This window comes from Chlamydotis macqueenii, chromosome 11 (genome assembly GCF_036417535.1).
Source record: "Chlamydotis macqueenii isolate bChlMac1 chromosome 11, bChlMac1.mat, whole genome shotgun sequence".
Classification (NCBI taxonomy): Eukaryota; Metazoa; Chordata; class Aves; order Otidiformes; family Otididae; genus Chlamydotis; species Chlamydotis macqueenii.
Window position 1 is genome coordinate 13,698,815 of NC_141566.1, and position 23,957 is coordinate 13,722,771.

The 23,957-nt window shown below is 45.8% G+C and overlaps 1 long non-coding RNA gene across 1 annotated transcript in view; it reads left to right on the forward strand.

Moving 5' to 3' along the window:
• The first annotated feature begins 1,308 nt into the window (after positions 1 to 1,308).
• LOC147599402 (uncharacterized) overlaps positions 1,309 to 23,957 on the forward strand; it is a 48,636-nt gene continuing 25,987 nt past the window's right edge. The window contains exon 1 of the long non-coding RNA XR_015259731.1: positions 1,309 to 6,438. This is a non-coding gene — a long non-coding RNA (uncharacterized LOC147599402). The remainder of the gene's footprint in view (positions 6,439 to 23,957) is intronic.

A 23,957-nucleotide genomic window follows, 5' to 3' on the forward strand; every position in this document is an offset into this window, starting at 1 on the left:
AGTCAATTTATTGCTACTCTTCCATAAGGGAAAATCCAGATGCCCATCTTGTGGGCACCCGGCCCTTCTGTTTGCATAATACTCAGTGCAAGGCAGCAGGTGGGACTGGCATGCATCACCGTGGCTGATGTGGGAGACTCTGCCTTGCATTCATTAAACCAGATTTTTCCAAAGAGCAGCACACAGAGTTGGCAGCAGATCTGGGTAGGTTTCTGTCTTCCTGAATCAAGGACATTCACTCAGACTGGTAAACAACAACACTTTTTCTGTGGTTGTCATAGTTCAGCCCCGATCGGGACCAGACTACGTAGTCTCTCTCTTGCTCCCCCCACCCTCTGAGAGAATAGGAGGAGATGATATAAGAAAAACGGCTCAAGGTTTGAGATAAGGACAGGGAGAAATCCTTAAAGTTACCGTTACAGGCAAAACAGACTCAACTTGGGGAAAACTACTCATTTATTACTAAAACTAGCAGGATAATGAGACAGGGAACAAGATAACCTCCCCCCGCCCCTCCCTCTTCCCGGGCTTAACATTATCTCTACTACCTCCCCCCCCGAGCGGCATAGGGGGGAAAAAGGGAATGGGGCTCGTGGTCAGTTCATCACGCGTTGTTTTACACCGCTGTGTCATCGTCAGGGGAAGAACTCCTCACATTCCTCCTCTGCTCCAGCGTGGGGTCCCTCCCACGGGCTGCAGTCCTTCGTGAAACTGCTCCAGCGTGGGTCATCTCTTCCACGGGGTGCAGTCCCTCCAGAACAGCTGTCCCAGCGGGCCCTCCATGGGCCACAGCTGCCTTCAGGCCTCCACCTGCTCTGGCGTGGGGTCCTCCACAGGCTGCAGGGGGATCTCTGCCCCTCTGTGGACCTCCATGGGCTGCAGGGGGACAACCTGCTCCACCATGGTCTTCACCACGGGCTGCAGGGGAATCTTGGCCAAGAGCAGCATTACTGCTCCCCCTCCTTCTTCACTGACCTTGGCACCTGCAGCCGTTCCTCACAACAGGCTGGCAGACACCTCTCAGGATCCTTTTTACATCTTATTCACTTCAACTTCTCATCTCCTCTCCAATTCTTGCAGCCAGGCCGAGCTGAGTTGGGCCCAGTTGGCTGCCCGGCGGGAGGCCAGAGGGTGAGGCCTGCAAGACCCACAAGGCTCACACCTCCCCCTCTCTGCCCCTGCTCAGCTGCTTCACATCTTCTCTCCTACTTTTTCTGTTTTCCCCTACTTAAATATGTTATCGCAGACGCGTTATCACGGGACATTCTGCTACCAATTGGCTCGGCCTTGGCCAGCAGCAGGCCTGGCCAAGTCCACTAAACAAAGTGGAGCGACTTCTAGCAGTTTCCTACAGAAGCTACCACCTTAGCCCCCCCCTCACTAACAAAACCAGAACAGTAGTTCACTCAGCACATTTGGGTATAGAGTTATTAAGCAAAAGCCCTTTGATTTGCGATGGGGCATGGTAAGTAGCTCTCTACGGGCTTACAAAATGGCATGCTATGTAAGACGACTAATAATTTATCAACATACAGTATGTATTTACTGCACGTCAGTACTTAAATTAAATTGGTCCCAGATCTGGAATAAAATGTGAAAAGCAAACAGATAAGAATTAAAACAGTTCTAGTATGAGGCTTTTGATCCCACAAGCACAAAGACAGGAGATGTGAAGAACAATCCACTGCTGGTTCCATCCACCTGGGAGTGTTTCACTGACCGAGGGAGCCCAGGAGGTGTCTAATTGACTCTGCTTTTTTAGCAGATGGATAATTGATGGGTTGTTTGTAAATTACATTCTCATGGTTGGATACCCGGTCAAATCTGTCTGAAGTGATGGCTGGAGGCACTGGCGAGCTCTGGTCCATTCACAGAGGAACTGCGGTAGATAGACCAGAAGTGTACGTGGCCTCCTTGGGGATGCCTGGGCAGACACATGAGGAAGGGGTGGCTTCTTGGGCCAATTTCACTGTTCTGGCAAGAACAGGCTTTATCACAGCCAGAACAGAAACCTTCTGAGCACAGACCAGCCAGTTCCTGTGTGCTGATCGCCCTGCACTGCAGCATCCCCTGGCTGGGAAGTGTTTGCGCTGTTGCACTCTCTCATTTCCATCACCAGCATTTTTCACTTCCTTTCCTGCTTTCCCAACTGCTTATTATTTATCTTTTTTCAGGGCATTGCTCTGTCAGGGCCTTTTCTTTTCTCTGGTACACAAAATTGCCTCTTGTTGTTTGTGTTTGTCTTTCTACCTGCAGCATTATGGTGATAAAAGGACTGTTGTGAAATCCTGCATTTTTCATGAATTAAATAAAGCAACAGGAAAGCAAACACACCCAGGCATGTCAGAGCAATTGCCTGGCTTACAGCATTGCTTGGGCTTTGCAGCTCACTGCGCACTGGACATTGAGAGAGCCAGGCTTCCAAGGTAGATGGTGCTGGGTTTGAGAGTTTCCTGTCCTTGCAGGAGATTCTTTGCATGTCTTCCAACAGGCACAGTGGACCTCTCTCCCTTCCAGTTTCTTTCTTGGCTGCTGAAGTGAATGGTTCCTTCCTGGTCCCCTCTGCTCAGCCAAGGTGCTCAGGGACATGGCAAATGGAAGTCAATTTGGGTGGGGAATAGGTGCCAAGGAGACGTTCCAAAGAAAGCAGAAATGCACGTGTGTTTCCAGTCTGGGCCTCCAGCAAGTAGGGCTGTGTCACGCAGAGAGTGTACAGGGTTGTCTTCACCAGCAGCTGTGAAAGGCCTCTGTCCTGGTTTCAGCAGGGATGGAGTTAATTTTCCTCTCAGTAGCTGATGTGTTTTGGATTTCACATGTGAAGAATGTTGATAAAACATCCTGATTAAATGAGTTGTTGCTAATGAGACCAAGGACACTGTCTGGCTTTCCAGGTCTCGCTAATGTGCAGGTGCAGGAGGCTAGGAGGGATACAGCCTGAACAGTTGACCCATACTGGCCAAGGAAAGTATTCCATGCCATAAACGTCACACTCATATATAAGAGGGGGTTGGCTGGGGTGAGGCATCTCTCTGTCATTCCTTTGCTTGCTGCTCAGTTTCATTTCCATGATTGCTGATCGGGGTGGGCTGTATCAGTCATTGCGATGTCAGAGGGTGAGAAATTGTCCATCCTTCATTTTGTGTATTTTAGTATCCCAAATTTTGTTGTTATTGTAATTTTCCTCTGTTATTTTAGTGAACTGTCTTCATCTCAACCCATGAATTTTCCGTTCTTCCCAAGTCTCTCCCCTGTCCCACTGAGGAGGAGGGAGGGCGAGCTACTGTGTGGCGACTAGGGCTAAACAGCCTCCTTTACCCCAAATGTACAGATGTCTGTACTGTGCTGGAGTTAGTGATATTGCTGTCTGATTTCTATAACTCATTTGTCTAAAACTTATTTACATGAATCACTTGATTTTACTAGAGGAACAAGTTTGTCATCCTTTTTCCAGACGTTTTTCTACCCATCAGGAAAAAAAGACTCTCCAGTGTTTTTTCCAGGAACCACAAAAATAAACGGTGAAATACTCTTAAAGAGGTATAGCACTTCATTGACAAGAGGAAAAATACATCCTTCAATTCAAATAGGTCCTCGCCCTTCTCTCTGGGCAATGTTCAAACCCTCCATGCTTACCACATGCAATCAGAACTGCAGGTCCATGCAAGAACTGCTGTCGTTGTAGAGGTACATCCACAGATGTGGAAAACAATTTGAATGGAGCCTGGTACAAGGAGTGGTGTAAAGAGGACCACTGTCCTACCAGCTGCTGCTACTTGGGCCTGCCTTCCTCCATTGCCATAGCTCAGGACCTTTCTGGCTACTTCCCAGACCCCGTTGCGTGCCTCCAGTGGGCCCAAGCTCCAGCCATGACACACTGGAGAATTAAAGACAGCAAAACCCACATCCCACCCTTCTTTTTGGGGGACTCATGTAGGATAAAGGAGGTGTGGAAGGCTTCAGGAGATAGATGTCAGAACTGAGAGCATAGCGAGCTGAGCACAGTGGGCCCAGAAAAAAAGATTAAATACTGTGCTGTCGCCTTGTGCAGATCGAAGCTTCTCCCAGCAGCTGCAGCCTCCAAAGACTTCAAAGAACAAGGCTGTTTGAGTACCTTCTCCCCCTTCAGTGCCAGCCCAAAACATACAAAGGCAAAGAGAGAAACAAAATTTAGGGAACTAAAGCGTTGTAGAGTACCTCTACACAAGCAGTGTGGGAAGGATTTATCCCAGCTTTGAAAATAGCAGAGGGTGATATGCAGGGACGTTGCCTCTGTACAGCACTCTTCACCTGAAACCACAATCTAAAGAAGCTTTTATGTGCTTTAACCCATCCCAGGATCTTCTGATGTTTCTAATAGCTGGTCCACTATCGCATATTATCAGTGCAAATCAAGTTGGCTCAAATTCTTCATGTCAGATGTAGACTTTTTTGATCAGAAAGTAGAATTTCACATAATAGAAAACCATAGCTTCAAATCTGGCATGCAGACAGGCGAGTGACTTCTTTGCAAAAGGAGTAGATCCCGTGAAATATTAATCTACTTTAATTGTCATGCAGCTGGATTAAGCCTTGCCTCATTATATTACCATTAGATGCATTAATATTTTTTGACAAAACTACATTAAAACTGTAGATTGATCTTGGGGTGCTGTGGAGACCATGCTGGCTTTCTAGAGTGCCTGGAAATGCTTTGTGTTTTGATGTGAAAGACGATGAAAGGAATGAGAATCTAATAGACAGATGTCCTGTGTGGTACTGTGCAATTCGGTAGATCATATTTTCAGAGAGGGATTTGACATGGAGCATAGTACCATGAAAGGACTCCATAGCCAGAGTAAGTCGGGATACAGTAACAATAAGACAAAAAACAAATGAAAAGCTGCAAGTTCAAGTGACTTCAAATTTTTAACAGAAGATCTTTGATTTGTAAAAACTCCAAAGTCTAGAAGAGAAAGGTGTGAGTATCCTTAATTTCAGCAGTTGTCTGTTCTCCTGCATCCATATATTAAGACTAAAAATCTGTCTCTCCGCAATAACTATGCATACCAGAAATGTTCCCATGTTGTAATTTTTTATACTAAGGTGTCCTTACTGACTGGATTTTAGCAAATAGACCCATCAGCTTTCCCTAGGACAGGCCAGCCTGGGTGCAGGGTAGGCCTGGAAATCAGGGGAAGCTCAGCCTTGCAGAAAGCTCTGCTCTGCCTGGTAGTTATGGAGATAACACAAAAAGCTGGAATCATATGCAGCCAAAAATTATTATTTTTAAATGTGTTGATTTGAAGAGGAAGGGCAGATTTTTTGTGCATTTTTTTGTATATAACTTTAAGTTAGAGAAGGATGAGCTTGAAATCAGCCTAATTGCCGCCATGGGGGGATTTGGGACAGACTCCTTGATTTCTGGACACCAAGATGTTTTGTTCCTGGCTCTGCTGTACACTGCTGTAGGAACAGCAGTGACAACTTTGAGTGCCTGAGAGTGGGTTTTAGCTCTCTTGACTTAGCCAAGGGAAGCCAACAAGGACTCAGCCTGCATTTTAATTACTGTAGCATGAAAAGTGTGCAGCAGTGATCAGATGGTTTCAGAGGAGATGAGACCAGTATTTGATGGGAATCCATGACTTGTTTCTCGCTGTCGTGTGCAAAGCAGCTCTCCCTTCTCATGCTGAGGACACCAATTGTACCCCCACTTCATCTCTGGTTTCACTAATTCTTTAGGAGCACTTCTTTAAGCTGTTGTTTAGGGATGTAACTAAACATGGATCTGGCCTCTCATCGTCATGCAGCAACTCTAAAAATCTCCTTTAAAGGGTGATTTCTCATTGCAAAAGCTCCTTGACTGGGTGGAGTTTTCCCTTGTGCTCTGTACCAACTCAGAGCATCATTTGGGTTTCCTCCTCTTACGGTTGTGAACCCCAGTTCAGGTGCCTTCAGCATATTATTTACAACACCACTGAGCATTCCATTCAGGCTTGGGGAGGAAAAAAAAAATCTCTTCCCCTCATAAGATAATTCTTGCTCCATTTAATCTTTCAAAAATTTACCTGACCAGCTGTGATCAAGGTTGGAATATTTCTAACATCTCTTTTTCCTGTCAAGCAAAATCAAAGCTGCTAAACTCCATGGAGCCAGCTGCTGATTGAAGCGCAATCACTCCCAATCATTTCAGCCTGCCGGCGATTGACTTCTGGTGCTTCTGGAAGCCGAGGGCCAAAGCTGACCACAGGGCAGTGTGGAAGAGCCTCATGGAGATGAGCACTGGGTGACTTTGGCCCTCTGGGTCAGGAAGATTAGCAGGGAAAATACCAGCAGGAGTCGATGGAATAAGGGAGGAGCTGCAAGGCACCAATTAATATAAGCCTGACACACAGGGAGAAATGATGGTTGATGCTGGCGGGCAGAAGCTGGAGCAAGTAGAAGGGGACCAGGGGTGGAAAGGTAAGTGAGAAACAAGGGTGAAAAGAGGGAGGTGTAACAGGAGCTCCTTTCCTGGGGAGATGAAGGGACACAGCCCTTTCTCAGGTTATTTTCTGTGTATGAAGCAGCAGCTACCCGAGGTGCTGCGGGGTTTGCTCTGTACCCTTTAGCTTCAGGGTGAGCCTGAAGCACCCTTATTTCAGGGGGGAGGATCTTTCCTTGAGGCAGTAGCTGAAGTAAAACTCCTCAGCCCCAAAAGCATGGTGTTTCCCTTTGCTGCCTTCTGCCGTCAGCTCAGGAGAGGAGGGTGAGCCTCTACTTCTGGGCCCCCTCTTCTCCAGCTCTGTGCCATGCAGGGGCTGGCTGCGCCTGGGCCCCGGAGCCCTGGGGTCCCAGAGGTGAGCAGAGACCTGAAGCTGCTCTCAGGAAGGCTGTGCCTGGTCTTGTGGCAGTGGGGATATTTTGTGGTGAAATGGATGGATTTGGTGCAGCAGTGGAGGCTGGCAGGGTGCGAGGGGGACACTGCCAGGCTGGCACTGGAGGGCAGCCTCCTTCGAGGAGAATTAGCTCCCATTAGAACTAAGCTTCAACTTAATTATTTCAGCTACACTGGGATAATTTCAATTAACTCTTCACATCTGATGCTATCTCTTCTGTTTTGCTTAGGCAGCGTTTGCCCTGATTTTTTTGCTCTTGCGCTACAGTTTGCCATGATTAAAACTCTTGCCTGTTTTCTAGCTGCTTTGTGCTTATGCTCTGCATCTCATTGTTTATCAGATTGTTCAGGATATTTAAACAACTTATTGGAAGCAGTTTATTTTTGATTAAACCTCGTCTGTGGTGTGGAGGTTGGGCTCGTTTCTCTGCTTCTCTTATTGCAGCAGAGTCAACTCTCAGCTGGGCACACCCTCTCAGATGATTATAAACATTCTTATAAAGTCCTGTCCCTGCCCCCCACCCTTGGTAGTTGCTTAGCAACTGCATCTCTGTCATATCACATGTGATGGAGCTGATGTGCAGGCAACATATCTTCATTTGGGGGGAAAAGTGTGCTTTGAAAAGGAAGAAAGTTAAGTAGAGAAAATGAGCTCTGTGAGCTCTGGTGGAAGTGACTTGTTCCCCTGGGGTAAGATATATTTAAAAACTTCACCCAAAAATCTTTGCTGGGACTCAGGGTTGTCTTGTGCAGGTGATGGGAGAAGTAGCCTCCTCTTGAGCAGGTCACAGTCCTAGAAGGGCCTTGTGGATCTGCTCTCTGCTCAGGAATGGGGCTGCTGACTCCCCATCCCCTGGTTTGTATTAAGGTTAAAAGGAGGAAAAAAAAAATAAAATTGCATTTTGTTTACCTTCCCCACACCATCTCTGGGATGGCTGTGCACCCTCTGTTTGTCTTCCTTCCTTCCTTTATTTATTTATTTCAGTTTCTATGTTGATGTGTGATGCTCTCATTTTTCTTGTTCTTTTCTTTTATTTTTTAAAATATGCATTAGCTGTATAATTGCATGATTTAAGCCACTCTGCCATTCCTGCTCTGCTACGAGGGGCCAATTGTTATACAGATGGCTATGGCTTCTGCACCCCACAGAAGGGTGCTGTGCAGCAGCATCTTCTTTAATTTTTCATCAAGAACAGAAGCTCTGCCTGCGTTGGACTGGAGACCTCTGCTCACTTGCAGTTCTTCTCTGTTGGTTTTAGCCTAACCAATCTCCCAAGTGATTGGAAACATCAGAGACATGCGATAGTGTGATCTGAAGGATTGTCTCTGTTCAATATCAAAGTAAACTTGTGGTTGTCTTGTAATAATTAAAAACAGCTCAGTTAATCAATATGTCTCAGTTTAGCTAACTTTTGCTCAAGTTCAGACTTTCTCTTTAATTAAACTTGCTTCAATGACTTTCATTCCTTTGCTTGCATCAATACCACCATCCATTTGCATAAATTAATGCAATAGGAAGGCTGCACTCAGGCCAGCTGCATGAGAAATCTTGATTAAACAATTTTAAGAGGAAAAGGCTGATTTACCAGGAAGGTTCATCATGCGTTTTCAAGAGAAAGCAGACTCAGCTGGGACAAACTAGTTCAGCTTCTTCACAGGAACTGGCAGGGTGTTGGCAGTGAGTGTCCTTACTTCTGGTACTGTGCAACATTGTGTGTTTCCTCTGGTGATCTTCTATGGGATCTCACTTTGCTGCACAGCTAGATGCTCACTTGTTATGGAGTCAGCAGGGACCCCCATTTACTATAAATCTTGCTCTAGCTGTGCAGAATCTAAGACTCCGTATGGTTAAAGCTAAACAGGTCTACATCCAAAACAACAGAGTAGTTTCAATACCACATGGAAGGTGATCTTCCAGGTCACCAGTTTGCTCTGACATGTCCTTTCTCTTCTGCTGCTTCAGAGAACTGCCCAGATTTGCAGACTGGGAATTTACCTTTTTTTTTAATTCTTTGCCCTATGTGAAACTGGATCAATCAGAAAATCCTTTGCTATGACCATAGTAAATTTACATGCTAAATGCTTCCACGGTAAGAAGCTGAGCAGTACAGATGACATTTCATCTGGCTTTCAATTTGCAGCCCCTGTTGGCACATGCCATCCTGAGATCTCTTGGCGTTCCCAGTAAACACAGGCTAATCTTTCTTGAATGCACAGCTGGAGAATTTCTAACAGAAATAAGTCTGCTTTGTGCAAGCCAGTGCAAAAAAAAAACCCAGCCCTAGATTGCGACCCACTAATGTGGACATGAGAGTTCAGAGAGTCTTAACAAAGCCAGTGGGGCTTTGGGCAGGGCTCTGGGCAAGGCATAGCGCCAGCCAGCCCAGTGCTGGACTGGAGCTCTTAGCTGGTAGGCAAATTCATCACACTGCTATTCATCCTGAAATGGGGGAATATAGATGAACTTTTAAATGACAAGAGGGTAGGCAGCTTCAAATTGTTTAAAATCACTGTTGCGTAGACAGTGCGTGAAGAAAAACAAATGTGCTCGCTTTATACGTTCCCTGCCAATCTGCTCGCCAGCCCTTCGGTGTTAAAGGTCGCTGGGTACTCTGAAAAACTTATCAAAATCTCACTAGACAATGTTTTTCTTTCAATCTGCTCCTTTGATTGCAAAGCCCTATTGAGGGAGGCTTCCTAGGAGTTGGTTATGATTTCTCTGCACCATCTGTCTCCTCATGGTACAGGAAAGCAGGAGCAGAGCCGTGCACGGATCTCTGTGCTGGCATGGCGAGGGCTGGCACCAGCAAGGCTCTGCTTTGTGGGCATAGCTAGGCTTTCAAAAGACATCTCTGTGCCACACTGGAGTGAAATGAGAAATTTTTGAGAGCAGGGGAGAGAGGCTGGCCAACTCCAGAATGGCCAAAAGGCTACTGAGTGGGATTTGCACCCAAAGAGAGCGTTGGCTGTTGGCTCATCTGAAGCAGGATGTTTCAGCTGGGGGTGAAATGGGATGTGGTGCTTCTCTCTTGCCATCCAAGATCTCCTGGTCCCTCTGTTTTTAGATGCTCCTGAATGCTCCGTTACACCGTTTCCCAACTGACTGTCAGAACTGGAGTGGTTGCAGGTACCAACTGTCAGAGTTCATGCTGTGTCACAAAATGACTGGCTTTGACACCTACAAAGTAAAGAGAACTGTTTATTAGGTTGCTAGTACGGTACATGTTATTTTGTATTATTTTCTAAGTGTGCTTGCTGTGCTAGGTCAGAAACAAGGGGCTGCTGTGCTGCCCTGCCTGGCTCTTCCCCCAGCTGTGGCCAGAAGCATGCCAAAGTGAGACCGTGCAGTGCTATGAAGTCAGGGGAAGTACCACTTCTTCTTGCAGGTTTGGATATAAAACTGAGTACTTGAGAAGACAGTTCCTCTTTTTTTTTTTAATTTTTTTTTTTTTCCCCCCTTCTTATCTTCTACCTGTATTTCTAAGCACTATGAATCTTAGACAAAACAGCCAGTTTCGGAGTGGTCACACTATGTTACATTATACCAAACTACAAAGTGACTCGGGTTTAGCCAGGAGTGAGAAAGGAAGAAGAGAGTATCAAAATATGTAAATTCCATAGTCCAAATGCATCTTCCTATTCCCCTGAATTTTGCTGTAAAATACATGCATCGTGTCCACCAGACACCATTTAGAAAACCCATGCACTATTAAAAAATCAGTACGCCAATGCTGTACCACACGGACCTTCTCCATATAAAGGCGCAGCCACCCGTCTGCTGTGCTCCCCTTGCTAGAGGCTCTTGCTATGAGTTACGCTAAAGATTCCCAGGTGCGTAAAGCTAAGGATAAAACTCAAGCGTTCAGGGAAGGTTCTGATGAGATTATTTATTTATTTATGCATTTATTATTAAAAGTCCACAAGGCACTTAGTTAATTGTCCCTTATGAGCAGCAGAGTTTTCAGCATCGAGCTGTGACCCACTAGCAGTCCTGTCTCTCCCTGAAAGCATCCCCACTTCCCAAAAAGCAAAAGCATTTTCCTTTTTATAGAGTTTGATGAAATGCTCATCTGCAAGAGTTCAGCAGTGTTGCTGATATATTTGACAGAACATGAAACCTCAATGCTCCCACCTACAGAAAACCATTTCTAGGCAGTGTTTGAGATGCAGTTGGGGGCAGAACTCCCAGGGGAACTCATGCCACAAGGAAACGCTTTTGAGCCCTAAAGGCATCTGCAGTCAGCTAAAAAGAGCACTGCATGCTCTCATGTTAGCATCTATGTCCCCAGAGACAGCACAGGCTGTGATCGCCCTCTTTCCTCATCAGAGCAGGCCTCCTTCACCCTACCTGCCAAGGGCTCACTTTGCACCCAGGCTTTGTGGCAGCAAATAAACAGATGGGTGCGAGCACCTTGCACCCTGCCAGGCTGCAGACACTGCCAGAGCAGGCACAGGGCATCACCACATGCACCGAGTGTGCGCAGCGGAGCTGGGACCTGGCCTAGGCTCTGGCCATCTAGGGTGGCACTTTGACAGCAACAAGGTCATCTTCTGCTTCTATAGCGCTGCACCGAGCATTCTCTTGTGCTGTTGAGGTGACAAAAGATGAAATTCAGGGCTGCTCAGTTCTGCTTTCAGCTGGTTGAAAAGAACCCTGAAGAGTGGAAGCCAAATGAAGCGAAGGCAAATAAAACATTTTGTGTGCATATTTTCACAAGCTGTTAGGAGGTTGAGGGCAGCACCTCCCATATCCCTAGATAACGGGGCCCTGAGTTGCACTGACAATTACAGTGTGGGTACAAGCTGAAAACTGCACTGAGTAAGCTCAGTTGAACTATAAATTTTGGAGAGATGGATATGGCTACTCTGAAAGCAAAAAAAAGGCTCAATTTTGCATGAGTCTGGACTGAGCTGTGCTCCCCACTGCTGTTATGTTGCTCTCATAAATATCGACATACAGAAGCTAGTGTTTTGGGGAAAAGCTGTAAGCCTTTTCTCTGTGATGACAGTAGGGTAGGCAAAAATGTAATCCATTAAAGGGGTTCTGCTTGACCCCTTGTGTCCACTGAATTTCTGCTTATTTTGATCTGTAACTGTAGATACAGTGCACAAAGGACGCCTGCACAGCTTGGAGCAGAAGTCCTTTCGCTGCCGACGGGAGCGGACTGGGGATCACAAGTTTGGTTGGGTGTAGGAGGAGATGAAATGCAACATTCATAGGGTGGGGTGTGGAAAGGCAGGTAACGGCCCTGTGGAATGAACCGGGTATCAACTGTTGAAAGGAAATAATTCCTGGGCTTCCCATTTGCATGAAATATCCTCTTTTCTATATGCCAGCCGGGGGTTGGTTACGCCACTGATTATATTTAGTAAAATTGTACACGTCTTACCTTGGTCTTTTTTCATTCTCTACCTCCTCTTTTTGACACTAAAATTAAAGCAGAGTAGGATCTTCTTTTGTTATTGAATAGAAAAGCTGTAATTAACTATGTAATCATGATTGCTTTTTATACCTGAGATCATTATACAGAAGGCAAAGTCACATTGTTCCTGTGATACGCTGCCACATTATTGAATGTATAGATACATTTTGAATGTTTTTCCTATGAGAGTGCTCATTTAACTTAAAGTTCCTGCAGCCATAGGCTGCCTTCTAAGCAGGGACCTTCTATGCCTGCATATATATATATATAAAACCTAATTATGCAACTCTACGGCAGTAGTTTGATACTTAATTATAGGGATTTTCTTCAGTTTTGAAGAGGTCATGACCCAAAACTTTTCACTCTGGATCACCACCAGAAGTTTATTTGGTGCAATACCGCTTCTCCTAATTACAGTCTTAAAAAAAATCTTCATTTGTTACTGCAGAGGTAAATGCCCTCTGGTTAGAAGAGACAAGAGGATCTTGGCATTTCTGTCCAGTAAAGGCTGTTTGGATTGATTAAGCCCTGGAAAACAAACAAACAAGATTAAATAGATTAAATGAAAAAAAATCCAGTCCAAAAAGCTCCTCCACTCCCACAAGAAGTGGGAAGACTGATTGAGTTTGTGGTTAATTTTAGAAGACTGTAGATTGTAATCTTTATTATGACCCCTGGAGCTTTTGTGTATGCATCTTTCAGCTGCTCCCTGGGGGGTGGGGGGGAGATGGTAAAAACATAAAAAAAAATACCCACCTCCCAAGAGCATCAGAGCGTCTCTCTGGCTCAGGGCTGCGTTTCACGAGACTGCAGTGTAGCCACACACCAGACCCCAGGTGTAACCCATCCCATTCCACTCTCCTCCTCCCCTTTGCCTCTAGGTGTCAGAGGAAAAAAAAAATTAAAGAAATGTCTGTAGAGGAATGAGAGCTGGTCTGAAAATTTTCAGTAAAATTCTGTTAGAAAATACCTATATGTCAAAATTATTTTAATTTTTTTTTTCCGTAGGGAAGAGCCTGCTTTGCTGAAGTAACTTCTGCAAAGCTTTCCTCCTGCTAGTGACAAAGGCCCTGGGGCACTGAGGGTGCAGGACAGAGTGGGACAGTCTCTGGACCCATGAGTTCTGCTCACCCTACAGCAAGGAGATCCCAAAGCTTGCCAGTCATGGGAGGGAGAGGGGAAATTCATATTTTCCCCTACATTTGCGTCCAGTTTAATCTCAAGTGTCCTGATCCCAAGATGTGGGAATCCAGGTCACTGCAACCTCAAAACTTCTTCCAGGGCTGTGCTGCCTCCGGAGCATAGCTGCCAATTACTAATACCTGAATCTGCCGAGTAATTTGTGAAGCCTTTAAAAGATTATTCTTGATCACGACAATTATGGATTTTTCTCTTCCCAGAAAGCAGGGTGAATAGCAGAGCTGATTCACTGCCGCGGTTGGGGATGCCCTGACAGACTTGGCCAAGGTCAAAATACAAAGCACTTGCGTCTTCTTTTTGGGTGAGTTATATCTTCCCTGGAGAGCTGACTTGGGTTTGGGTTGGCCATGTGAAAACAGCCCCAGTCTGCTCTCTGCTCCCTCTAGGCTGGGTGGTCACTGGTGCAATGATCTCAGTCAGTCAGCAGTGATGCTTGAGAGACTTCAGCTGACTGTGTTTGCTGCGCTCACTAACACCAGGATTTGGGGTGCCTGCCCCGGGTTTCCTAATCCTCAGCAGCGGTGCAATGTTTTGCAATGCTTTGTAGGGGTTGTATTGGCCCTTCCTAACTACCTCTGTGGGACCCACTCTTGTTCTTGCTCAGACAAGACTTAGACATGCAAGACGTGCCCATGGCATCATAGCACAGGAGAATTGTGCCTCCGGGACCCCACAGCCGTGTGTCTGTGCGCCTGGCTGCCTCCTAGGAGTTGCTTTTCACTAGAATTCCCAGGCTCCAAATGTGCCTTTTGCAAAGGCGGTGAGACTTCCTTACAGGGCTTGGAAATTTGTGAGCTGCCTCCTCTAAATTAGAAGGAGCTCTGGAGGCATAAACCTGCTTCAGGGAGATGCCCGAGAATGGTGCCGCGTCTCCTCCAGGAGCAGGGTGTTTGTAGGGAATGTTCTATGCTGTTTGTCAGCCCTGCAGTGCTCCGGCCGTGTCTGGGCCTGGGGAGCTGTTATTTCACAGCAAACTGACAAGGCTGCATTTCCTTTAAGGCTCTGTTTGCATGAGAGGCAGGACAGAACTGTGCAAATATTGGAAACAAGATTGGGAAAAGAGTTTGCCTGCATGACTCAAGAATGATGAGTCCCTCTAGGGCTGGTGGCCCAGCGTTGGTGCCCCAAGTCCCATGCTCCTTGCCTGAGCAACAGCTCCTTGCCTGAGCAGCTCCTTGCCTGAGCAACAGAAGGGACTGGTTTTTTATTGCATGCAGCAGATAACCTGGCAGTAGTACTACTTTATCTGACACCAATGAACAGTTCATAGCCTGGATGCAATTTCTGCCCTTCTCCCTGATAAATGCTTCTATTATGCTGGTGTGGGGAGGAGTATCCCAAAGGAGAAATGTGAAGGGTTTTCTGCAGGGAAGGAAGAGAGGAGCCATTGCAGGTGGATGCCCTGTGTATTTGACAGACTTAAGGATGGAGCAGGTTGTATGTCTGCAGGGATTTGCAGGGCAGTAGGGGCAGGACTGGCACGTTTCTGTCTCCCTGGCTGGCACGGCACCTGGGAGGCTGCAATGTTCCTGCTGTCTCTGCATCGGTGTCTTCTGCATCGGTGCTTATTTGTGCATTGGTGACCTGAGCTCTGAAGTGGCTACAGATAAAAACTCCTGAGCTCTGGCATTGTACCCTGTGGGAAGCTGGGTTGGGATCCTAAATTCCCAAACCCTGAGGCCTGAGCCCACGGTCACCGGTGTAAGGATATGGCTCGCTGAGCCTCCTTCTTGGGAGGAGTTGCTGCTCACACTTGCACCCCAGCAGCCTCACACTTGCTATGGTGCAGAGCAGGAGGGAAAAATGACCTTGACACTTGTTAACAGCTACTTCACAGATGCTGGCTGATACGGAGCCACAGTGCAACCAGCCTAAGGACAGAGCCGGGCTGGGCTCTGCTCAGCTCCGGATCACCCTTCCCAAAGACCTTCTGGTACTGTTAGCTCATGAAATTGAGAGGTTTTCATTTTCTTATGAATCAGGAGATAGAAAGGAGCAAGTCCTGTCCTTGTCTTTCCTCCTGCTGCAGCCATAGAGCTTCTATCTGTGTTTTTAAAACCAGGCATTCAAACAGCCTGGTCGCAAGGCGAGAGCCATGCTGACAGGTCCATCAAATGCTCAGTAGTGTGCAAAGATGGACAACACTGAGGTGCTCTGACATGGATGGCAGCATTTGCTAATGTTGGCCATCAAATGTTAACTAGGTCATAAAAATGTCTGTGAGTTGGTTGTAATGAGTCTCCTAACGAGCTGCTATTTCAGTCCCTTCTCCAGTGACCGTACTTGCAAGGACGGCTTCACAAAGGCTGCATTTATGAAAATGTTTTAGGGTTAGTGATCATTTTGTTCTGAGCCATGGCAATGGCTGTGGGCTGTGAAATAGTTCTTCAGTTTTCTAGGGGTTGTTTTGGTCAAATATTTTCCTGTCATTTGGCATAAAGAGATGGTGTGCAGGATGGATTAGGTTACACACAGACAATTGTACTGCCCTTCTTAGAGCCAGACAGTGGTAGGATAATAGCCAGATACATTTTCACAGCTTTTTCTTACTCCTGTCCCCCTGGATTTCTAAATCATAACATTACATTTTGAGCATTTGAAGTTAAAAAAAAAAACAAAACAAAACAAAAAACAATTTAACATCTTTCCTGTGCTGTGGAAAGATGTACTGAGGTCTTTGCAACCTTTCTTAAAACTCTAAGCAACCAAAAAGGCTGAGTGAAAATGGCAGAGACAGCATTTCCTAGGCAGAACACGGTGTGGGAATGTCTATGGGAGCTAAAGGCAAGGAGCTCCTTATTTAGGGAGGCATTGCACATAAACAAATGTTTGCTAAACTGGCCCTTCCCTTGGGATTACACCTCCTGCCTTCCCCCAGGGAGTATTGCGTGGTGGTGGTGGTGGAGGGGACCGCCAGGGACGTTGCGTGTCTGTTTGCACTGCTCGCTGGTTCATCTGACTCTCCCCATCCTCCCAGCGAAGCTGTGGCCCTGCAGGTTATCTGCAACAAGGGTTTTGCTGTAGCAGTGCAAAACAACTGCCTGCAGCCTTGGCCCACCTTTCTGCTCCCGCCTGAGCGAACAGATTTCATTCCGCCAGAAGGGAAGGAGAAGTCAGATGTGCGTATGCCGAAACCCCTCATGAGATTTGCTGGAGAGCTGACTTTTGCTAGACAGAGTGGCTAAACCCCAAAGTGGGGCAGTCAGAATTTGAGCACCTGGGCCCAACTCAACAATTTGGGAAGGAGGCCAGGGAGTGGAATAGAAACTCCCAAATTACCTGTTATGAGAGGAGCTGTGCAACTTTCATAAAGAGCAACCGAGGACAAGACATTTCCCTGTTGTAGGTCATCGTTTTGCAAAATATTTGTTGTTGTTGTTTTTGCAAAAGTTTGCACGCATATCAAGCTCTAGACATGAAGTAGGATTTGGCGGTGCATCCCTCCACTGCTGTTCCTACTCCCTGGCTTGGGGCAGCATCGCTCTTGAGCAATGTGAGCCATTGCAAAGATTGCCCCAAAACCAAGCCTTCTGCAGACATCTTGCTCCTGGGTTCCTGCACGCAGCTCAGCCACATTGCTCTCCTATTTGCAGTTGCGTTGTCCTACAAGCAGCAGATGCCCAAGGAAAGCCAGGCCGCCTCCTTTCCACCTTGCCCCACAGAGGATGCCTTCTGCTAACTAAAATAATTGGAACCCTAATTCAAGCCTGGTGAAACTAGTGGTTCTTTTTTTTTCTGCTGACTGCCTGACACCTGCCTGCTTTGGGTTGCTCTAGGTGCTCCAGGGAACCGTTGGTTTCTATCCTCACCACACCTTTCCTGCCCTTGGCCGATGCCTTGCTGTGCAGAGCTGCTATAACTAGATTTTAATGAAGCATGAGCTTGATTTAGGCAGGGACCAAGTCCCTTTGCACTGGAGCAAGGAGGAGGAAGCCTTGCTGTGATTGCCTATGCAGACTAGCTGAAATGAGCTCCAAATGAAGCATAAAGTACCACCTATCCTGCAGGAGAGGTAAAAGAAAAAAAAAATCTTTGGTTCATTTAATTCAGCACCTTTTGTTCTTGTAAGTGTCCACATTTGGAGCATGCATAGATTACTGACTGCTGGTAAATTAAACTCTGAAAAAAAAATCTGTTCTTCAGAATGGCTCATAAAAAATACCTTTTGACAGGAATGCAATTTCTGCTATTATTTAATTCTGCCTTTCTGTCCATTGGAGCTAAATGATCAGCCAGATTATGTGCTGTGCTTTGTTATTTGAGAACATTGCAGCAGCAAGCTGGAATAATGAGTATGAAGCTTCATCAGATTTATCAATGAGAAATACTGAAATATCCTTATTTAAGAAGTGTATATTTTCTAGGATGGTTCTGAAAATTACAGCAAAATCAGCTGAGATGACTGGCATAGAGAGAGATGCAAAACCTGAAGTGGACCGTGTGATTCCCACTGATACCATCTGAACTGTGTCTGTCTTGGCTGCCCTTTCCGGCAGTCAGCATTTTGCAGTTCTCATTTCCAACTCTTTACATAAACAGCCAGATTTGTCTTTATGTATCAGAGAGAGAGATCTCTCCACTAGCACTGGAAATAGAAATAACTGACAGAGTAGCGGCAAAATGCAGAGAATGTAATCAATTTTGTAAGCTTTACATACTTTCTGGAGGGGAGAAATGGTAGTACCCATCAAACTGCTCTCATCTTTCTTAGCTTCTTAACATTAGGTTTCAAGCATCATGTAATCCACAGGAATAAGAACAATATCAATTTCAAATGCACAAGGCTGCCAGGCTGCTTTTGTTCACATGAGTGGAAAGATTCAGGTTTTTTCTCTATCTCCTACATATTCTCTGAGCTAAAATATTGGCATAACTTTTCCAAAAATATATCTTATCTAAGCAGGAATGAATTTAAATGTATCTTTAAATGAATTTCTGGAAGTAGTCTTTCGTGATAGACTTTGAAGAGTATCATGAGCTAACTGGCTTTGTTTTCCTTCTTCAGACAAAGTGACACTAAGAAACTTTCTGCTTCATCCTGAGCTATCTTGCGACATTTCTGTTCTCTCACTGGGCATTTTGGACATGATTTTGTCCCTTCCTGGATTAGTTCTACTTTACCAAATCACTCAAAGATTATCACTTGTACCTTGTGTCTGGTATGACTCCTAATTCCCTGGTCTATAATTCCCATAAAGTACTTGATTAACTTCTGAGGTATTCTGGATAACGTTGTCCTAAGTCTGGTTAAGTATCTTCAAAGCAATTTAGCGAGCCTTTCTGCCTTCACAGTATTAATGTTCTCTTAATGTTGCATTCTGATGATAAACCTTATTTTAAATAAATAAGCTCACAACACTGAGTATGCATTTTGATCAGACTGATCTCCCATGCATTAATATGAATGAGCAGGATTAGCATGGGAAAACTTGCAATTTCCATAAGTGCTGGGAGTCTGAGCCAGACTAACAGTGCTAAAATTTTGCCTTGGCTTGTTCATCCTTAAAGGTTTTTTTTCCAAGTTACAACCAAGCATATAAACTCAGTCAAAGGCCAAGAGCATGGAATATATTGAAGAAGCTGAAACTCTAATGATATAAGTTGGACATGTAATAATTAGCAGGCATTTTTATCCTGAACTTCCTACATGGTTGGTTTGAGGGTAATTTTTTTGGTTTGTTGTTTGGGTTTTGGTTTTTGTTTTTAAGTGGAACGCATATCCTGAGCTGGATGGGGCTGGAGCATGGGATACATGGGGAAGATTGAGGGAGCTGCTCAGCCTGTAGACGAGGAGATGAAGAAGGAACTAATTGCCATCTTTACCCAAAGTGGGAGGAAAGAGGAGCTAGGCTCATCAGGATGGTACACAGTGAAGGGCCACGAGGCACCTTCCCACCCAATTTATTCTGTGTCTATATGAATTAAGCACATATTTGCATGCAAAGCAGGGCCTCCAGATGTATTTTTAACACAGTTTACGAAACATCTGGAATGACAAAGGGTCCCTGTCCCAAAAGGCAGTGAGAAGGAGGATGTGCTGAGTGTGATGCTGACAGCAAAACTGTGATAGTTGATGGGAGCACTTGTGCTCTGCAAGCTTGTCCACCCTGGCCTGCAGAGGGGCTCTGCAGGGGCGTGGGCTTTCGTGGGTAGCTTGCTTTCGTGCCTTGTGCTTTCATTTGGGCTTACAACCCTCCTCCCAAAGGAAGACATCAGGCAAGTTTCTGGAAACTGCCGTGAGGAATGGCATTTTTCTCTTTAAGACAACTTCCTCTAAAACTCTGAGCACCTGCAGTCTCCTTGCCCAAGCAACTTAATTGTAAACTCTCCGGTGAGCCAAGTTCTCCTCTTTAGGTAATGACAACGAGGAAACAGCTTTGTCAGGGCATCATCTATCAAGGATGAACACAATGTTGGTGACATCTTGGAAACAGAACATGCTTCACTAGTCTAGCTGTATGAGCATCACTGCACTTGCCACTGCCCTGACACTGATTTATCAGGAGTTTCTCTGGCACTTGGGCCATAACACACGTGGAGGTGGAAACTAGAAGACGACACCATGGATCATATTTGCTACCCAGAACTCTCCTTCCTCTGATTACTGCCTTCTTCCTTTAAGCATATGTTAACTTTTTTATCAAATGTATATCAAAGCATTGTATGTTGTTACTACCCACAACTATTGCCTGTGCAACTGCCAGATGAATTTAGTGAGAGTGCCTAGCTGGAGAGAAAGAAAAAAAAAATAATAGTAATAGGAGAAATCTCTCTCCTTTTTTTTGGGTCTTGTTTACTGTGCTAGGGACATTGGATAATTAAGACATGGATTTTCTTGACATACCCTCTTAGGCTGCGCCATCAGAAGGCTCACGTCTCCCTCGGGGTGAGGAGCTGGAGCAGAAACGTGGAGGCAGATGCCAGGTCTGCCAGGAGGAGGGCTGGCTCTGCAGCAGGCTGGCTCTCTGCAGCTCCCTGCCCAGGTGACTTTGACCTTTAATTTGTTGTTCTGAAATTGTGATACTCCTTGTCTGCAGGGCTGGGGCTGATCCTGGAGCTGAGGACGTGCCCGGGAGCAGGGCTGTGCTACCTTTCCCATGAGGGAGCAGAGGGATTTAAAATCATTTACAGGGATATTGCATATGTATCTCCTATGGAAGCCAGCCTCAGCAAGGAGTTGCCTTAAACAAATACATTATGATTTCACCACAAGTGTGTCACTTCGACTTTCTGCGTGTCCCTGCAGAACTGTTCATATACATATAAATACAAATAGATTCAACTCCCTAGGCTGTTGCTGGGAGTTTAAGCGAATAGAAAATCCTATTTTCAGACAGAAACAACACAAGAACAAGAAAATTCAGACACTGTGGGCTCTGTTTTGGTGCTCCTGAGGACTGAGCGTGCAGTTTCCTCCAGAAACAGCCACAGCTCCTTTTTGGGAGGCTCTACAGTGGCCCTGCTTGGGCAGAGCCAGCAGAAAAAAAAAAAAGTGTCTCCCTCCCTGATTTTCTCCAGTGCAGAAGGTGCTGCGGCCTTAATTTCCTGCTCTTGTGAAGCAGTAGCTGCTGGGGATGGCTGCTATCTCCAAACGCTGTTGCTTGCTCAGCCAGGAGAAGGCTAAAAGAGCAGAGGAGGAGGAGGGTGCACTTGGGATATCTTGGCTTTTTCTTCCTTTCTGCCCATCTGTGCTGGTGTGTTTGGGTTTGCAACAGCTCTCATGGGCTCCAGGACCACAGAGGAGTGGGCAAACACTGTTATCTCTGAGCAAAGCCACTCTGAATATTGTGTAACTCTCTCCACAGAGAAGCGAAATGCTTACATGCACAATTAAAGTGCTGGAGGCATCAGGTATTTGTGACGCTGACCTCCTATAGATTTCTTTTATTTTATGATACTGCAGCACGCAGTGAAATACCCAGCTCCCCATGACACAGCAGCCCTGCACCCAGGGTAGCAGCCAGGCACTGCTGAAATGAGCCTTTGTGTTTGAAGGCTCCCTGGCAACCAAGGTGACATATCTGGTCTCCTCTTTTAAATGTTAATATAGCTGTATAATTAAAAGGAAAATGCTGGGAAGCACAAAATGTGAGGGTTATTAATTTAATTATTAATGGGTTATTTTGTGGGATTTATTTGCTTACTACAGCGATGGGTGGGCTCGGTCTGGAGGTACAGCGAGGTTTCTCCAATTGCTTTCATGCTGGGTCAGGGTTAAGCCCTGGATTTCTCTGGCATTTGGGGACTGGAAATCTCCAGCACTGGGTGAGTTAGCAGGTGGTTTCATGCTAACACCCCTAGTGTGCCCTGGTGATGAGGAGTCAGAGACCTGTAGAGATCTGGTGGGACTGAAGGGATAGAGGTACAGCGAAGAAGCCTTAATATCTCTGTGCTCAACTCTACAAATCAGTGACTTTGTCAGAAATCCCATGGGACAAGATTTCCACCTTTTTGATGGAGAATGGTCGCACTGCTGAGGACATAATGCTGGCCTTGTGCCTCCGTCTCTCCTTCACTTTCTGCACTCCTGGGCTGTCCCCAGATTTCCAGCCAAAGGGCATAAAAAGCAAATTTGCAGGCACTGTGGGGATGAGCCGAGCCTGCAGTGATGCAGGTTTACCAGTCAAAGTGGCAAGGCAGTTCCCAGCCCCTTGGCTCTCTTACAGGAGTCTCTCCTCAGGAGCATCCAAAATCATGCAGTAAACTTTGCTGGCAAATGCCCAACTTTGCAACAAACTGATGTTTTTCTGGGCTATGGGGCTGCATCTCGTTCCTCCTCTCCCCTTGTCAGGACAGCTGTAATCTTGGTGGCTTGATGTGAGGAGCATGTATGTGTGTGTGTGTACACAGAGCAGGAATAAAGCAATTCGGGACACTTATTCAGACAATGCAGTGTGAATTCAGGAAATTGGACCATGATGTGAGAAAGCAAAGCCCTTGCTGAGTGCGAAGCAATGGGGAATACAGCTTAAAGAAAGAGGGAGAGTGGGTAATAAGTCTGTTCTTTCCTGGTGCTGAATTCCTACTGAAGAAGCAGAGCTGAGAGCACACAAAGTGGTCATAGCCAGGTGGAAAAACTGTCCAGATCTTCTCGGCTTTTTTGAAAACAGCCTCATTCACTGGTGACTTGAGGGTAGGGAAAGTGCTCTGCTTTTCCCAAAGCTAAGATGAGTTAAGTGAGACTTGATTTTCACTTTCAATTCGTCTAAATATTAGTAATATTTTGAGGTAAGATGATAAAATTTTTAAACACAAGTCCTGTAGACAGTGAACTATAACAAATAGCAAGTGATTAACGTGACTAATATGAATTGACAGACTGATAACTGTACTAAAACTTGCTAAACTCTGATATTGGTGAGTGCTCCTAAAAGACCTGCAAGTCAGAAACACCCTTGAGAAAGGCCAATTTCACTGCCACCCTCCCCTCCTCGGAAGAGCAGTGGAGCAAGGCAAAGAGCTCTGAGCACCTGGGTGTTGAGAGCAGTTCAGTAGAGGTAAAAATTGCCATTTTGAAGCTCCGTTGACATCTGAGGAAGAAGTGAAACGAAGGGTGCAGAGGGTGGTCAGGGCAGGCAGAGCAGGAGAAACGCAGCATGTCCTGGGCTACACAACAGGCTGCTGTTGGTTTGCTTCAGGCTGGGAATGAGGGATTGTTTTGTATGAAGAGGAGGGCAGATTTCCCTGGATTATAGCATGTAATGTGAGCAGAGACTGTGCACAGTCACAGAGGGGCGCTGCGGCAGATAGGGGAATAAAACTGGGATCTCCTCGATCCCAGCACAACTCTGAGCAGCAAGGAATGTGGGGAGGAAAAGGGCGTAGAGGTTTTCAAGTTGATTTAATGTAGGAATTATCCAGATGCTTATGCACTGGGTTGTATATCCTGGGAGCGTAGTGACCCCTCATTATAACCAGTGTGAAGCCCAGTGGAGCAGCAGCCTCGGACATCTCCTGTTCCTGCTGTGCTCAAGCAGCAGAAAAAACCTCACAGCAGGAAGAGGGGTTTGTACAAAGTAACCTTTAACAGCTCCAGTCCTTCACCCAGAGTGCTTTACTGGATCACAGTGGGCTCCAAGTTAAAAAGTCCAATTTATACTTGGGCTTAATTTGAATTAAAACATGCTCTTTAGATTTCCACTGGGAATTCTCTGATACCTGATGTGATCATGAAAGATGGGAAAGGGGACTCATCTTGAGCATTTTTATATTTGCCAGTCGTGCTGATAAATTCTCCCAAGTTTTTGATGAATGGGCTCATAAAAGTAGCTACCTACACAAATGTGGGATCTAAATCTCATCTACTGGAGAGACTAGCAAAAATATTAATGATCTGAATGGGAGCGGCTTCGGGCAGGTAGCTGGGCTGTCGCTCTGGGGAGCGCGCTGCTCAATGCCTGTAATCTATAACTATAATCTATAACGATTTTGCTGGCAGGGCTTTGTGGATTAGGCATATGAAACCAATCAATTTATGTGAT